The following is an 18,202-nucleotide window of genomic DNA, read 5'->3' as shown; positions in this document are numbered from 1 at the left end:
AGAACCCAGTCTAAATGCAAGGGACAGGAGTATCTGTCACCAAATGAGAAGCATATTCATCTACTTTGGGCTGGTACAAATTACTGTAAAAAAACTGCTGTACATGGATTCAAAAAGTACAAATCCCGCATCTAACAATTATTTTCATCACCATTACTAATGTGCAAACTATAGCTTCCCTATTATTTTTGGTACAGCAATAACTCAAATCAATGAACGTTTCTTTGCGTGTTGGGAAGTTTTATCTTTGTACATAGCACACTAAAACCTACAAATTTCTTACATGAAATTCTAACTAAATTTTAAGTGTTCTGATTTCTAAAGAACACACGAGCTCGGTGTAAATTCACAATTCATCTTTGCTCTGATTTCTAATTTGCATTTATATCTACATATAAATAAATAAGAAAGAGAATAATTTTAGGCAGTTTGCAGTGATATTACTTTCAAACTGTACAGCACTAATGGTTATTAATGACACCAAAGAGAATGATAAACATCTGACCTCTAGTGGCAGCTATCTCATGAATAACTGTAAAGCATACTTGATGCGGAAGAAGTGAGGGAGTTGGAAAGGGGGCAAAAAAGTGGTTATAGAGTAAGCTGAAATTGTGAAGTGGAGCCTGAACTTTCATTAGTTGCTTTGTTAGTTTTTGTTTAATTATCTTTTCTATTGAGATCCCAGTTCAGAATCCAGGATATTTTTGCTTCTGAAACTTCTATCCTTGAATCTTCAGAGTTTATTACTAAGTTTAAGAAGTTTGCACATGGTCTTCCAAAAAGAGGTTTTCCAAAAGAAATACAGCAATATTCTAACAGGTTTTATATCTTCATATAGGAAGTTTTTGGTAAGTTTGTTGCTTTGGTTGTTTCCCCTCCATGCACACATGGTTAGTCAAAAAGCACATTGGGATCCTCATTAGACTTCATTCCTTTTCCTCAGCTGACACATAACATTTCCCCAGCGAAAATACATACTTCACTATCAGCACTCTGTACATCAAAGCTTTCATTCCTATTGGGCTAAAAATACAGAAGCTATTCCATAAACAAAGGTCATAACCTTTCTAATCAAGTGGTTAATCCAAATATTAAATCCCCTCCATGAGAAACAACAGTCTTGTTTTTAACCCCTGTAGGCTTAAATTTCAAAGCACTGGTTTACATAAACTTTCTCCTAAGCCAAAAACATTATCGGCAAGCTAAGGTTAAAACTACTTTTCCTTACAGCTTTGTGAAGCCTTCAGACCATTGATACGGTCTTTTTAACATGATGGTGGCAAATCTGCAGGAGGACTGGAGCAATACCAGTTTGAAAGGGTCATTATTTTTTGAGTTGGAGTTAGAATAATTTACACTTATTTCCTGAAGCCAGAATGAAAATGAAATTACGTATGACTCAAATAAATTTGTACATTAAAAACAAGTTGATACAGCTATATGAAGATATGATTTCTGTAAAAAAAGCTGTGATAGCAAATATTTTAGCCCATTTAAATGATCAGATTAATTGGGACATAATGGAGTAAATTTGTGTTTTCCTTATGGCTGACAAACGCTGATTTGAGAAGGGCATAGACCAAGTACTATATTGTTTAGTTTTAATGTTTCTCATAAAAAAAAAAATTATCCTTATTTAAACATCCTTTTGTGTTTGAGCCATTTACATGTTTTCTATTTAATAGAAAAATTTCTGTAAAATTTTTCATCTAGAAGCCTCTGAGAATCAGATTTTTCTTCTGTCTGTTGAGACAAGTTCAAAATCTCCTTCCTTATCTCCAAGGTGCTTTGGCATGAGCCCAAGATACCCAATGGCTTGTCCTACGCAAGATGTCATAGAATCATAGAATGGTTTGGGTTGGAAGGGACCTTAAAGATCATCTAGTTCCAACCCCCCTGCCATGGTCAGGGACACCTTCCACTAGACCAGGTTGCTCAAAGCCCCATCCAACCTGGCCTTGAACACTTCCAGGGATGGGGCATCCACAACTTCTCTGGGCAACCTGCTCCAGTGCCTCACCACCCTCATAGTGAAGAATTTCTTCCTCATGTCTAATCTAAACCTACCCTCTTTCAGTTTAAAGCCATTACTCTTTGTCCTATCCCTACACGCCCTTGTAAAAAGTCCCTCTCCAGCTTTCTTGGAGGCCCCCTTCAGGTACCGGAAGGCTGCAATAAGGTCTCCCTGGAGCCTTCTCTTCTCCAGGCTGAACAACCCCAACTCTCTCAGCCTGTCTTCATAGGAGAGGTGTTCCAGCCCTCTGATCATCTTTGTGGCCCTCCCCTGGACTCACTCCAACAGGTCCATGTCCTTCTTATGTTGGGCGTCCCAGAGCTGAACACAGTACTCAGGTGGGGTCTCACGAGAGTGGAGTAGAGGGGGGAGAAGCACCTCCCTCAGCTGGCTGGTCACACTTCTTTTGATGCAGCCTGGGATACGGTTGGCTTTCTGGGCTGCAAGAACACATTGTCAGGTCTTGTTGAGCTTCTCATCCACCAACACTCCCAAGCCCTTCTCGGCAGGGCTGCTCTCAATCCATTCTCTGCCCAGCCTGTATTTGTGCTTGGGATTGCCCCGACCCAGGTGCAGGACCTTGCACTTGGCCTTGTTGGGCTTCATGAGGTTCGCACGGGCCCACCTCTCAAGCCTGTCAAGGTCCCTCTGGATGGCATCCCTTCCCTCCAGCATGTCGATCGCACCACACAGCTTGGTGTCATGGGCAAACTTGCTGAGGGTGCACTCAATCCCACTGTCCCTGTTGCCTACAAAGATGTTTGTTAAACAGCGCCGGTTCCAATACTGACCCCTGAGGAACGCCACTCATCACGGGTGTCCACTTGGACATAGAGCCGTTGACCGCAACTTTTTGAGTGCGGCCATCCAACCAATTCCTTATCCACTGAGTGGTCCATCTGTCAAATCCATGTCTCTCCAATTTAGAGACAAGGATGTCATGTGGGACAGTGTCAAATGCTTTGCACGAGTCCAGGTAGATGACACCAGTTGCTCTTCCCTTATCCACCAATGCTCAACTGACAACACCAATTCACGCCAAAGTGAATTAACAAAAAAAGATGTGAATGTAAAGTGAATATAACTCGAGCATATATAATTTCTCTATGGACACTCATTTAGGAGTCAGCTGGCCATAATTACCTTAACTTAATTCACACTCAAAGTGAATTAAACTGAAGTGAACTAATGGTTTATCAACATGGGAGAGACATTGTACAATAAGCTCGGTGTAAATTCACAATTCATCAGCTACTTTGCTCTGACTTCCCTTGTGGAAAAACAGCGTGCCCTCAAGGTGCCTTTGTATGAGGTAACTTAGGGTTTTTTTAGGGAAAAAAACCCCTATATATGGAAGTGTAGGCTGATTGATAGCAGGTGCAGAAGTGATTGTATTTCAGTGGTGCTACGTGTAGAAAGAAGGTCAGTGTATATCATCTGTGCAGTTGAAGTTTCTCTACCGTTTTGTGACCACAATGGCACTTTCTGTGCTATAGGATCTATTTTGAACCAGAGAAAGCCAAATAGCATTTTTGGTGTTTCCATAGCAGGGGAACAGGCAGCAGATTAGTACCGAGTACCCGGTGTACCGTCAACTCATATTTTTATTCGCTGTTCAGTAACTTCACCACGTAGGAGTGTAGAGAAGCCTTAACCATTTCTGAATGAAAACCTCCAAAAGCAGTTACATGCTTTAAATTTACACTGTTACCCAGCTTGGTTTAACTTTACTGAGTATCTCAGTATTAATTTTCCCCTAAATGATTTCCCACATTTCCCCCCATTCATTAGATTTAACGACATTTTCTGTTAGCATAAACAAAGCAAAGCAATAAGGAATATGGAGAAATATCCCTACTTGCAGTACCCCCTTTAAATTTAATCAGCATCGTCAGGCAGTCTCTGACATTATTATCCAGTTATGAAAACATCCCCGGCCCTATTCATTCAGCCATTTCTGCTCATTTTTCCAGGCACAGAAAGTTTGCGCCATAGCATGCCTTGTCAGATTTGGAGCCCTTCCAGTACCTGATGAGCATATTAACAGTGCTCCCATTCATAGACGAGAGCCTGCCAGTTCTATCTAATTTTAGTTAAGTTGCTATTTATAGTTAGATCGCTGTGTTTTCTCTTGTAAAAGCCTTGCAACTGCTAGGCGCGGAGGGAATATATTTTTGTGCTGTTTTAGTTGGCATGCAGAAAGTTCATGGTTGTAATTTACCTAAGTCCAAAATACTCTGCAGTCCTCCCAAAGTAACAGCAATGCTCCACGTAATGGTTTACACCAAAAATATTGTGACACCGTTGGCTATTTGTTTCTCAGTCCACCGAGATGCTTACTGTGTAAATAGTATAGGCGACCCCGAAGCCAGATGATAGTACAAAATCACAGTCTTTGCTAAATATGACTATATGCAGAAAGGTTTCAAGGTCCAAAGGATGGGGGAGAGGGGGCAAAAGAAGAATTTTGGGTCACATCTCTCTGTGCTGTAACACCTGTAATGCAGGTCAATTGAACCAAATTCTTTCTACCTTGTGTCACCGTATAAGAAAGAGCATATTAATAACAGTAGTAATAATCCCTACCTTTTCACCACTGTATTTTGTGAGAATTTATTCACTAACTTTGCAATTAGTGTTAAACACCAAGTAATGTTATCGGGAAGAGATTCCCTGCTTTAGACTTGGTGGTCAAATTTATATATATAGGTTGTTACAACTTGGGCATTTCATTAATGTAGCAAGAATTTATGCTCCACTATGAGCAAACATTCCTATGAACATAAATACATGCCTATGTATATATGTACATATGTGTTTATGTATATATATGGGAAATTGAGAGACAGCTGAGAGGAAATCAACATTACAGTTCATTTTATCTTGCAGCAAGACATGCATATGACAAGTGAGCACTTCGAAACGATTTCATTTAGAAATACAGTGTTCAAATCATATATAGTCTAGTGCTGCAAAGTTGTATAATGATCTTTGGGCAAACACAAGTTGGCCTCTTCCAGTTAAAAAGACACGTCATTATGTGTTTTAGTAATCAGTAATTTGTTCCCAGTTTTGTTGACATGACAGTATGGTGGTTGAAAAATTAAATTTATTTTTTTAAGTTGAAATTGGCGTTCATCTCATCTTGGAATTTCAAAATGAATCCTGACCTCGGTAGAGGGAGGTTCGGGTCACAGAGTTTTAGTCCAGATTGGAGCGTTTTGGCTTCAAAACACCCAAAGTTGATAGTGTCTACTCTTGTTCTGTCTCTATATAGGCCTCTGATATTGGTAATATATGTCTCCCTTATTTGTAAATGGTGCTTGCAGGGGTTGTTTAGTGTCTTTCTGATGTTGTATCTTGCTTACATAGAATACGTATTCTGATCACCCCTCATTCTTGCTCCAATAGCCATGAAGACTTAGAGGTTGGAACAGATACAACTACGAAAGCCACAAGAAGTCAGAAAATAATCTTCGTACTCATCAATCTTAATTGCATTCTGATTCCTAGATAATACATGTATCACAACAAGAAAGAGGCATTGAACCAGCAGAGATTTTGGTTCAGCTGAAATTCATATTCAGCCTGGCTGGGATTACGCCGAGGCGGAGCTGAACTGGAACTGAACCAGAAAAGTAGCTGAAGAAAGAAATAAAGGCGTAAGTCTGTGGATAACATGGTTCACAGGACAAAGAATAATTTTTTCTCTATTAATTTGTAGTTGACTGCTCCACATGATGAAGTCCATACCCACCAATCCAGAGGTCATGGGCTGGCAGAGGACTGTAATTTCTCTAACTTTCAGAGGCAGAAACATGTTTTAGCTGCATAGTTACATCAGTAAGACTGTAGGTCTCCCTCCCTCCTCCTCCAGCTGAGCACAGATGTTCCAGAAAAACAACTGGTTCAGATGTTATTGCAGATATAAGCTGCAGTGTTGCCTAATGAGAATTACAGGTAAAGCTGTAACACAGCTTTAAAAGGGCCCTAGATTAACAAATATTTGTATTAGTTTGAGCGTGATTTATGGCGGATGAGGATGTTCCTTGTGTGTTACTGCGTCGTGGTTTAACCCCAGCTGGCAACTAAGCCCCACACAGCCACTCACTCACTCCCCCCCGGTGGGATGGGGGAGAGAATCAGAAGAGTAAAAGTGAGAAAACTCGTGGGTTGAGATAAAGACAGTTTAAGAAAACTGTCAGACAGAAAGCAAAAGCAAAAGCCACGTGCGCAAGCAAAGCAAAACAAGGAATTCATTCACTGCTTCCCATCGGCAGGCAGGTGTTCAGCCATCTCCAGGAAAGCAGGGCTCCATCACGCGTAACGGTTACTTGGGAAGACAAACGCCATCACTCCCAGCATCCCCCCCTTCCTCCTTCTTTATATGCTTTATAAAGCATTATATGCTGAGCATGACGTCATATGGTGTGGAATATGCCTTTGGTCAGTTGGGGTCAGCTGTCCCGGCTGTGTCCCCTCCCAACTTCTTGTGCACCCCCAGCCTACTCACTGGTGGGGTGGGGTGAGAAGCAGAAAAGGCCTGGACTCTGTGTCAGCACTGCTCAGCAGTAACAAAAACATCCCTGTGTTATCATCAACACTGTTGCCAGCACAAATCCAAAACATAGCCCAGTATGGGGCTAGCATACTAGCTACTGTGAAGAAAGTAGCTAGTGATGAAAATTAAGTGAATTAATTTTCTGTGAAGCTGTGAAGAAAATTAACTCTATCCCAGCCAAAACCAGCACACACTGGCAGGATAAAATTGAGAAACCCTTGCAGCCGCAGGCGTATTTGGTTCTTTTTTTTTTAGGGGATGTAGAAAGAGAGACGATGCAGCACGCAGTAAGTAGAGGTGATGGCATCAGCTGAGGGCTGGGAGGGTTTCGAGCTCTCGTGTCACTGGCAGACCCAAACATCTGCATGGTGGGTAAAGCACATACATGTGTGCTTGGCCAGCCTGTGGTTGGCATCGTACCTGTCTCACTGAAGACCTCAAAATCTTAAATGGGACCAAGAGGTAAGTAGCTCTTCTGCCAGATGCCCACACCACAGGTTTCCCCTTGCGCAGTCTGGCAAAATCACCAGCCCCTCACACCTTGGTCAGACCACGGCTCCGGCTCTGCCGGCAGAAACCCACCCCTCCTCGCAGCCCACACACTCTTCTGAAGGCTGATTCCTGGGCACATACATTGCTTCCCCCCCGCCCCCCCGCCCCGTAGCTCATTGCAATAGATTACTAACCCTGTTCTATAATCACAAATCAAGAGTTTTAACTGACTTATTTCCTAATGCTTTGATTTAGTCACTTCTGAGAACCTCCTCCAAGCACAGCTTTTCACAAACCCCCACCACCACAATTTGAGAGCCTCATTCTTACTGCACAGGCTGCCAAATCTCCCTCCTTGCACCACATCAAGCTCTCGTTTGCTTATCTTGTGTTGCTTTGTGGTGTCTATCAAGCAAATTAATTATACTGTCCTTCTTGTTTGCATTACTGTATTTTACATGTCTTTGCAGCCCTCCCAGAAAAAGCTGACACATTATTACTGCTTCCATATATTGTACTTTTGTCCACGTTTTCTTGCGACCCATGGAGACGTTATGTTATTTTTCATTGTTAGATTCAGGCCCAATGTGATTTTCTCTTCATAAATGCCTCTAATGTAACCTAATACATCATCACCTGTTGCTCTACACCCTATAAGAGAGAGTAAAAAAATTGTACGTGGTGACCAGCCACAGAAGCTTCTCCTGCCACCACCTGGTGGGTCAGGGCTGGGTTTTGCAAGCACGGAAACGCAACGCCTCCATCCTTCTTCTTGGATTTTATCTGGCGTCAGTACTCCTACTCATCCGAGGCATTTAGAGCATTGATAAGCTTAATTACAGTGACTTTATGGAACGATTTTGGAATAATCACCCAATACAAAATTGGTGACTTTTTCATACACCTGCAGTACTCGAACTGCTGGTGAATTTTCCTTTATGGAGAAGATCTGGCTGATAACGAGGCAGGGCTTAGAACTTCTGGGAAGGTTTTTACCTATGTGCTGAAATAAGACATTTTCTCTACAGCTAATATTTGCCTTTTCTAGTTATTATAAGGTAAAGCTTCCATCCTTCCTATTCCCACCCCCAACTCCTTTTGTTTTAGGTCTATTTGAGTTTATTGTTCCCAAACCAAGAGCAGCAGAATCATTCTGCAGAGTCTTGACTGATGCTGTGTCCCTAGAAAATTTAGACTTTCATAGTCATAACCTTCCACTCTCTCTTATGGCACTCATTTTTGGGTCTATAAACACTAGCATCTGTATCCAAAGCAAAAGAAAATTTGAAATACTGGAAGGACCCATGGCTCCACTTCAAGGAATCTTGACAGCTTTTAATTTCTAGACAATCTTTTAATTTCCTTTTGCAAGCTCCTTCCTGCTGCAGTTCCCCTCTGCCAGTATGAGCCAAAGCAGTCAAGTTTTTTTGTTCTTCCATACTTCTTAGGACATTTTCTGATCAGTGGCAGCCAGCTGGCTGGTGGCTTTATCTATCCATCTTGTCTTTCTGAGCTGGCAGCATTGCAGCTGGGCTTCCTAATTTGCCCATACACTGTGTAGCTGCCTCAAAGGTTTTATCTCCTCAATTCTATGTCACCTGTAAGCTCATCTCGGGAAGCTACCTACTGTTACTTTAAACCTTTTTAGAAAACATCCAGCTCTTATTTGAGATTATTTTGGTCTTTCTGATTTTTGAGAGACTGTCAGAGTTTATTCTTTAGCCCCAACAGTTAATCAGCTTTCCATGTCTTGCATGTTGTTTCCATTGGGAAGACCAACTGATGATCGTACAACCCCTATGTAATTTCTTTTATATAATCCTGTTTATTTACAAAGAATGTACTCAAAGTGCTGTTTTCCCAAAAACACCTCTCTGCTTGCATTTCTGCTTCTGGCTTTTATCTTGGACACACCCGGCTCCGCCAAAACAGCACCTGGCTCCCACATCTGTTTTCAGAGTCAGGAGATCTCTTTTTGAGGCTTCAGCTCACAACCTACCCCAGTATTGCCATGCTGATTTGCAACTGTCATAGTAGCATCTACTATTTCAGCTTTCATTAAACAAAATGGATGAAAGTAGCTGTGATGTCTACAAGTTTCAGTGAGGTTTGTGGCTTCCTACGGATCAAAGACACACTGCTTGTGGGAGCTACCCAGCCTCAAGCATAACAATTTATTACTGCTCTAAGATGTGATGTACACTGTTGGTACTAAACAAATGACCAGAGAGAGTTAAAAGATATGACAAATCAACTGTAATGCTTCAGTATCTTGCTACTGTGCAAAGCATTGCCAAACATCCCAAAAGCAAGGTGGCCAGTTCAGCAGACTACGTTCTGGACGTGTTATTTGGAAATGAGGAATTTTTGTTCTCCCTGTGCAGCATTTCTCATTCCAGTCTGCACATGCAGTTCACCTAATGGGCACATTAAATATCACTCTGCAGCCCTTTCCTTGTTAGTGTCGAAGCCTGTCTTTTCCATCTTGCCCGCACTCTCTTCATGAAAGCTCATTGTCTTTTTAGACAAGGAGAACATCAGTTCTGTAATATTTTTCCCAACCAAACTCATTATGCATTTTTTCCATGAGCATCTAACTGCAGCTTTTAAGATTTCATGCTGTGTAATTCATTTGTGAATAAACTCTTCCCCTGAAAAGTTGAAATTAAACCAAGCAGCTTACTGCTTACATCAAAGCCAATACAAATAGGCCTCCACCGGGGACTGAAGGAAGCAGCTCTGCAACTCAGATCTTGGGGGGAAAGGAGCACAAATTTGAAACAGAAATATTTAGAAGTGCCAAAAGGGAAAGTAACTCTTCTTTCAAAGAGCAGCTTTATATTAAGTCAGTAACACTTGCTGCAAAAGAGTTGAAACTTCATATAAAGGCACTATTGTACATGGAAAATATGTTAAATAAGTAAGAAGCAAGGAAGGAAGATGTTAAGACAGATTCATATCGGGGGTTTGTAAGCCATAACTAAAGTTTCAATGCTTTTCTCTTATAATTTCTACTGCTTCTTTATGGATTTTCTTAAACAAAATTTCCTAATATTTTAGGTGTCTCAGTTTCTGTCTTTTGCCAGGGAGCTTCATGTCCATCTCCTAGAATCTCAGATGAGATGAGTCTAGCAGCTGAAGCTCTAACCCAGATTCCCAACGTTTGGAAGTTGAACTCCTCATTTTATATTTCTAATGCATCTGTAGATATAATACTTCCATATCCCTGCTGCGATCGCCGATGCCCTAGTCTGATCTTTCTCCAGCCTCTCTTCAGTTTACTTCAGCTTCATGTGTTATATTAATCCAGTATTTCATTTTTAATCCTTACTATCTTTAATACACACAGTGAAATTTGACAGTGTTGAAACATTATCTTTCTCAGCAGCTTCTGTGTTTCTCTCCACGTCCTCTCTGCCAGTCCCCCCACATTTACTTCAGTCTTCAGTGGATATTTACACCTGCAAGTCAATAACAGTGCTTCTAAAATCTCTTTTCCCCTGACTCTTTTTTCCATGACTCCCTCTTGCACATTAGGAACTTAAAAGGTTCAACAGCTGCTGAATATTGAATTGCAGGAGATCCTTCTGGCTCTCGCTTGGCTTGCAGAATCTCACATACTCGAGAGTTCAGATATTGTTTGAGACAAACTCAAGTTTGAAGACCAATTCAAAGAGTTATTTTAAGCTAATGTATACTACGTTCACTACATGATGTCCTGTTGAGCAGGAGGAATTTGCATTTTGAAAAACTCAAATCGGATTGATCAGGCTCAGCTTCAGACTCTCTCCAGCATCAGATTTCTATCTCCTGACTAAGCTGACTTCCTCTACTACAGGTTCATTTTGCCTCCCAGCTCAACTAATTACTTTTCCAACCTGATCATGTTGCACATATGCAATCTCAGTTGCATTTTCGTCACCTGTTGAGTCACTCCCTATGTCCTCCCTTCCTCCTGCTTCTAATTTTCCATTTTCAGGATTCCCTCCTCCTTGAGAAGAAAATGGACAAGTATCATCATACTGGATTTCAACCTCACCTTGGCTTGCAGTACTTTTAGCCCACTAAACATTTGATTTAGCATCAGGCTGGACACATTTCAGGGCATTAGTTATGAACACCAATCCATTAGTGCATACCCAGACCTTATTCTGCTTTTCAGGAACTCCTGTTATGTAGTCAGTCTATGTTAGATAATGCAAACTTAAAAATAAATAAATAAATAGACATTGGTACATTGACTCTATTGTTCAATCAGAAGGAATGTAAGAAGAGGCAGGTAGAATTTTCTCTCAAAAATTTCTGTTAAATTTTGTATTTTACAGCATATTAGTGTGCTTTGAATATTGGGATTTCTTATGATATGGTTTGAACTCATTTCCCCCTGCTTTGCTGTCCATGTCACCCTACTCATGGCAGGACAACTGCCATGAATAAGATGAAATAGGCAAATTAAGTAAGATGAAAAGGCAAAATTTGCTTTAAGGCCTACGTTTTAATGAAATAACTGCTATTCAGGTTATTTTGTTTTGCTTTGGTTTGTTTTTTTTTGAGGTCTCATCTTTGTATTAGTATCTTGCAACAGTAGTGAGTTAATCTATGGTTCTGAACTTGTTTTGGTACAGAAAGAAATTAATTCTGTATTTCAAAACTGAGTTTTAGGTGTTTTAAGATGAAGTCTTTCATTCTTTTATTCCACACATTTGGAATTTTACTATTCCATATGAAAACAAACTTGAAGCACAGGTAAAAATAAATCTTTTAACAGTAGGCTGTATCTTTGGTTGCTTTGATTTGTGTGATCGCTACTGCAGTAAACAGAGCCTCAGTTAATAAACAGAAATTCTAGGGGTTTTGTTTTGTGCTTTTTTGTTTTGTTTTAAGAACCTCCCCTTGCAAAATGCAGTTGTCTCTTTCGGTTTAACAATAGCTGATTAGGATGTCCCTAATTCAATAATCTTCTCGAGGTCTCCTAATACATCCATGAATGGAAGATTTATCTTTATTGATCTAGTCAGGTACACATTGGCACCAGATACATTACTGTGTCTCCTCAAGAACACAAGAAAAGTTTTTGGCTATGAAGACTTCATAGTTCACTTTTGTTTAGCAATGCATCACTAGAGTGCATACCAGCCAAAACACCACATGGATGTAAGTCAACAAAGACCACTATAAATAAAATGAGATTAATAGATTAATTTTTGCTCAAATATATAAGGCATTGTGATTTGGTCCCCAATATACATGACCTCTAATTTTTGAGAGCTAGTTAGAACTATTTCATTGTGTCAGAAGCCGTTTTGCCTCTGGAATATTGCTTTAATATATTTTATGCCAGAACTCATTGGCGTCACATACACTTTTTACGTATTTTTATTTTCTGAGGAAAAAGTATTTTTATTTTCTGAGAAAGCAAAAACAACTAAGCCCTGTATTAGTCCCAAGTCCCATAACAGTTGTCATCCTCCTCCTTTTCCAGGTTCAGAAAAATCAGCATCAAAATATTGTTGGTCCAAAGTCACACAACCCGCCAGTGTCTGCATGAACATACTAATTAGGCCAGCCAATGTATACGTAACTCTACTCAGGACTTGTTAGGCTACACCTGGAATTTAATGTCCACTTTTGCCCCCCCAGCTAAAGACATTGAAAGACATTGAAAAACTGGAGAGGGCCCATTGGAGGGCCGCCAAGATGGTTAGAGGGTTGGAGAACCTGGCATATGAAGAAATGTTAAAGGAAGTGGATTTGTTCAGCCTAGAGAAGAAAAGGCTCAGGGTGGATCTAGTCAGTGTCTCTAATACCCAAAGAAGGTAGTTGTAGAGAAGATGGAGATACTCTCTTCAAAAGGATTCCCAGTGGCAGGACAAGAGGCTGTGGGCACAACTTGCTTTAGGGGAAATTCCTTCTGGATATAAGAAAAAGTTAATTCTTCAGCCAGAGAATAATTGAGCATTGCAATAGGCTTCCCAGAGAAGCGCGGGGGCCTTTCTTGATGGAAATATTCAAGACTTTGCTTGACAATGCCCTGGATAACCTAATCTAAGGCGCTGCTTTCAACAGCAGTTTGGACCAGATGATCTCCAGAGGTCCCATCTAACTCAGACCTTTCTGTGAATCAACTACGAGGCACGCAGCGTCATGTCCAGCAAACAGCTACAGTGCACAGGGGTATGGAGGGAGAAGGGGCGAGTTCAGGCTGAAGCATGTAGTGCTAGGATAGACTTAGGACACAAATCAACAAGAAACTGCATTTCGTTGAATGTTTTTAGAACAGCTTGTCAAATGTTGCTAACGCGAGCAGAGCTTGTCTGGTGCTAAAGCATCAGCGAGACATTTCCTCAAAGTTGCCAAGCTTACTTATAGCCAAAATATAATCTATTGCACTAGTGCTGTCGTACCCATTAACTGCCAAATGTAGTTCCTCCTAAAAGTTCAGAGATGCCTGGCTATTTAGAGCACAGGAAAATGTTGCCGAGTCTCTTAAATTAGGCAAATAACTCAACAGCTGATACACTAGGCATGTAAAGCAATGGGAGATCAATGCATTTAGTTAACAGAAAGTCTTTACGTAGTGTGTGCGCAGACACTCACTGGATAGTATTGGTTGAGAGGCTTCTTAAGGGAAATTGAAGTCTAAATCATCTAGTGTCTCCAGGAAGAAGCCTATATATATTTCAGATGCAAGAGTGAGAGATTGCATCAGCAGATTTATATATATCAGTTTGCTTTTAATTAAACTTTTTGCTTGGCTCTGGAGTCTGCAGCATTTATTGCAGCTAGGGAATTGTGGTTTACTACAGCCCCTGGTTGAGATTAAGTACACTATAGAGCCAGAAGAGTGTTTACAGGCCTTTGGTATTGATTCATGGGTATTTTCTGCTTGTAGCTATGAAGTAGAAAACTAAAGCTATATTTAGGAGGTTTTGGTTTTTTTCCACATATAGAAGCTGGATCTAGATTTGCCACCAAATGAAGAATGAACATTTTCAAAGTTTAGGACTGATCAGTAATTTCTGTTATTACTTTATCAGCAGTACGGTCTATATTTGAACCTTTGGTTGTGTAGGAAACAAGAGGCTGCATTCATCTGAAACTGTTGAGCGTAAAGTGACAGCAAGTGTAAAAGGTTCAGTCCCTTCAGCTACTGTTTGAGAGTTAACCAGTATCTGACAGTTGTTACAACATATCCTAGCCACGCTAAATAAAAACGTCAGGTTTTGTGCCCTTAAACTTACAGTAAGTCTTGGTATATAAGCATACAGTATTATCCCTATTCTACAGATAAAGACATCACGTGCCCCTTTCTGTGGTGGTGTGGTATTTTGACCTTTCTTTATTTAAATATGCATAGCACAGCCCAGCAAGAAGTGCAATACAGTTTAAGCTATGACTTTATGCTTTCATTCTATCATAAAATCTGAGTTATGTGTCCCACTGGAATGGTTATAATTGAGCGCACAAATCAGGAAGGGCAAAAGGCTCCTGACAGGAAGAACAGAATCTGAGGAACATCTTCATGACTCTTGCATAAGCCAAGTACATTACATTATAAAGGTGCCGAAACTCAATGCAGAAATGACTAATTTTCACCCCTAGCCAAGTCTGCTAATCATCTCGAGACTGCTTTCAGCTGGAAGTCTACCCCTGGCCAAAGTGGGGGACCCGCACAAATACAGCAGCTTTGAGATTTATCTTCACCACGTTTATCTCCACAATCTTCTTTTCAAGGCAAGTCACTATTGCAAAACAAGCATATCAAAGGGAAAACCATCTAAATGAAAGCAAGTTTAGTACTGTGGCAGCTTCCTGCCGAAACTCTTTCAAGCCAGTGCTCCGACCATAAGAAAAGCCTTTCACAGCTTTTAAACCTAAGTGAAAAGGTCCCTTCATAAAATTAGTGTCTGTCCTTCCAAGGATCCATCCTTAGCTGAGACAGGAGTGCTACATCTGCTGTGGTCATCCACATACGCCTCTCACTCTTACTGCTTTTTGAGCTGCCAAGGGCACCATGGTACACTCAACAGAAAAGATCTCCACTTTTTAACATAAGTTTCCCATAACCATAACAGCTTGGGAAAAAGCATCTCTTTTTGATTGTTTTGAATCTGCCATTCCCTAGGTCTCTTACTGCATGAGGCAGGACGCGGTTGTTCCCTGCTCACCTTCTCCACATCATCAATAATCAAAGACTAAGCTGAGGACAATCACTTAGCAAATACATAGGATCTTCTGATGAAGTAAGTCATCAAAACAACATTGAAAAAAAAAAAGCAAGTAGCATGTTCATATTGTACAAGGTCTTGTCATATGACGTTAGTGATATAGCATATTCAAAATACACAAGGACTGATTTAGATATGACACTTAAACATGTACTGTAGTGTTAATGTTTCAAAAAGAGATTGGTTTTGATGTCATCATAAACAGCACATACTGTGAGGAAATAAGCATGAGAAATTCAGTAATCAGTTGGAAAATAGAGAGTTGGGGAACAGGAGGATCCCAAGGTTAGTGGGAAGGCACACATCTCCCCTTCAGGCAAAGTTACATCACTCACCCTTCTTTGGATGCCATTTTGGAGGATACTGTATCTCAGGAGAAGTTCCACACAGCTGCGACCTTCTAGGGCAAAGCCCCAGGCTTTGAGGCACTACACCTGGGGAAGAAATGGCAGCAGTGGTGGGTAACTGAGCAGTGTAGCAAACCTCATGCAAATTATTTCTGAAAACTGGTTTACTTGTCTTTAAAGATATTCTGCGTTGAAAACTAAAGAGGTGCTGCTAACTTTATAAACTTGAGTCACCTCTGGACTCAGGTAAAAAAATCTGTCTGCAGAAGACCCCAGGGAAGCAGTTTTGTGTTGATCATCAGTTCTGATGTCTATCTTACATCTCATGAGAGTCCAGACTTCCAAAGAAAAGGTGCTTCAGATGTGGACTAGTGACATTACCAAGGAGTAATGCAAGGCACGACCTGTTTTAACTTTCCTTGCTTTAGAAAGGGCTTACAGCGTGACCAGCATTAAGCAGCTGGAGAATTGGAGAGTATGTTGCTCTGGAATCTTAGAAGAGCAGGTTGACTATTATTTGGACTGTTGGGTGCCTTTCAAAAAAAAGAAACAAACAAAAAAACCCCACAAAAAACACATGCCATGGGAGCCTTGCTATAGCCCTAAGCTGTAACCAGAAGGGAGACAAGTTTCTTTCCTCAGATAGAGAAATAATGATCTGAGTGAAAGGGAGCACACCAGAGCTTGTCTTATTAATGAAGGGAATGATACTGTAGCTGGAGGGGATTACGCCACTCACCTAGGAGGGAAAAAGCTCCTGTTCCTGGCTTCTGTTTCAAGACCACAGCCTCAGCAGTAGGTGTTGGCTCAGGAGTCATTTGTTGGCTGTAATTACAGCTTTCCTCCCTCTTGCCAGCCATTTCGCTTTGCATCTTGATGTAGAGTGTTTAATGCAGGCCGTGGTCCTGCAGGTGACTCCATGCAGCTCTGCCCTTGTGCTTGCGTCATCCTGCGTGTGCTGCAAGGTCTCACATCATCCATCTGCAGAGTAAGGGCAGTGCCTGTATTTTTCCTATGTGCTAGAGTTTTGGAATAATTGATGAATATATGTAAATAATGCTATAAAGTAGAATTACTTACAGCATTACTTTCCTCATCACACCATCATATCGATGAAATCTATATGACTATCACAAATTATTCTCCTTCAGCACCAAAAGCAGAGGAGCTCTGCAGGACATCATTAATGTAGAAAAGCATAGGTTGGTGCTACAGTAAGAGATGGCACGAGATAGAAAGCCTGTTCAGATGAACGTGGGATTCCTACCTACCCTGATGCTATGCGTCTTTCTGGCACTCTGTGTCTAAAATTCCTTTAATTCACCAATGGTATTTTGGGATTTCCTACGTGTACTAAATCGTAATAAAAGACATCCGCTGATGGCAAAGCGTCTCAGCCCAGTGGATTACAGACTCCTCCCCAGCCATTGGGTAGGGCTGCCTGAGACAGCCGGAATCCATTTGAGATTGAAAAGGTGCGAGCAGTAAATAAAAGGAAATCCTGGATCACCGTATAATGTTCAGCTCCCACACTTTGACCTCCTTTGGTCCCTTCTATATTTTGTTAAGATCATATTTCTTTATGTGCTGCCTGGCTTAAAAGCCGTCATAAATCTGCGGCGTGCAGTAAGAATAACAGAGAAGGCACCGTGTAATACAAGGGGCTATAACTCCATCCCAGGCACTCGGAGGGAGTCGTAAATCAACGCAGCGAAGCTTTAGCCGGGAGAAGCGGGGGCCGAGGCTGGGAAGGCTGCAGCCGCCTGGCCCCTGCCCTCCACACAGCAGCCACTGGACCCCAGCCTCCCTCGGGCTGAGGTGAGGAGCCCACCTGCCTCGGTGCTTCCTTACCGGGCCCGGAGCGGGGGGAACAGCCTGTCCCTCCCGTGCTGCAGGGGAGGGGCTCGCCCCTGCCTTCTTCCCCGTTAGCGGAGAGCTGTGCCCAAAACCCCACACCCTCTGCCAGCCAGTGTCCCCGCAGGCTGCCCCGGCCCCTCCGGGGCTCCTGGTCCTCTCCCTCCCTCAGCCATCAGGCTAGCTAAATCAAGGTAGAAACTGTAAGTATCTAATGAGTAACACATCCCCGGTGTTTCTGATGATTAAAAGCATGGTCTGCAATTAACCCAGAGCACAACAAAAGAAGAGTTCCTAGGGTTCTCCAGGCTTGGATAATGATAAAAATGCTTTAAATATTGTTTGGGGAAAAGTGCACCTTACTACCTTTGGGGGAATAACCCGCTGAATGCGACGTACAGCTGCAGGTTTGTGTATCGGCAGGTTGGAGCAAAGCCCAGGCGCCGCTCGCGTCGTGTGCCGAGGCGTTTACCTCCACTTGGCATCATCTGTAAAAACGAAGTCAACGTGTGTTTTGGCTCACGTATGGTCAAACCACATCTCGTCTTCCAGCTGCAGATGCTGAGCATGGTTCAAGCAGCTGTAGGCAGGAATACGCCATCTTCAGCTGAGGGCGGTTTCCTTTTGTAGCTGCTTTAGCTTTATGTGAGCAATGACTGTTTCTTATTGTGTGCTCACATACTTACCCAAACTAATACAGATGTGG

General features: G+C 41.6%; 1 long non-coding RNA gene across 1 annotated transcript in view; it reads right to left on the bottom strand.

The window, feature by feature from the left end:
* Positions 1–18,202, bottom strand: part of LOC143163317 (uncharacterized) — a 28,061-nt gene that overhangs the window by 4,320 nt on the left and 5,539 nt on the right. Inside the window, exons 3-5 of the long non-coding RNA XR_012995886.1 lie at positions 17,863–17,984; positions 16,382–16,661; positions 15,631–15,729 (exon numbers count right to left, since the gene is read on the bottom strand). This is a non-coding gene — a long non-coding RNA (uncharacterized LOC143163317). The remainder of the gene's footprint in view (positions 1–15,630; positions 15,730–16,381; positions 16,662–17,862; positions 17,985–18,202) is intronic.

Source organism: Aptenodytes patagonicus, chromosome 1 (assembly GCF_965638725.1).
Source record: "Aptenodytes patagonicus chromosome 1, bAptPat1.pri.cur, whole genome shotgun sequence".
Taxonomy (NCBI): domain Eukaryota; kingdom Metazoa; phylum Chordata; class Aves; order Sphenisciformes; family Spheniscidae; genus Aptenodytes; species Aptenodytes patagonicus.
Note: the sequence above shows the minus strand (reverse complement) of the source record. Positions and strands in the feature narration are given on the sequence as shown.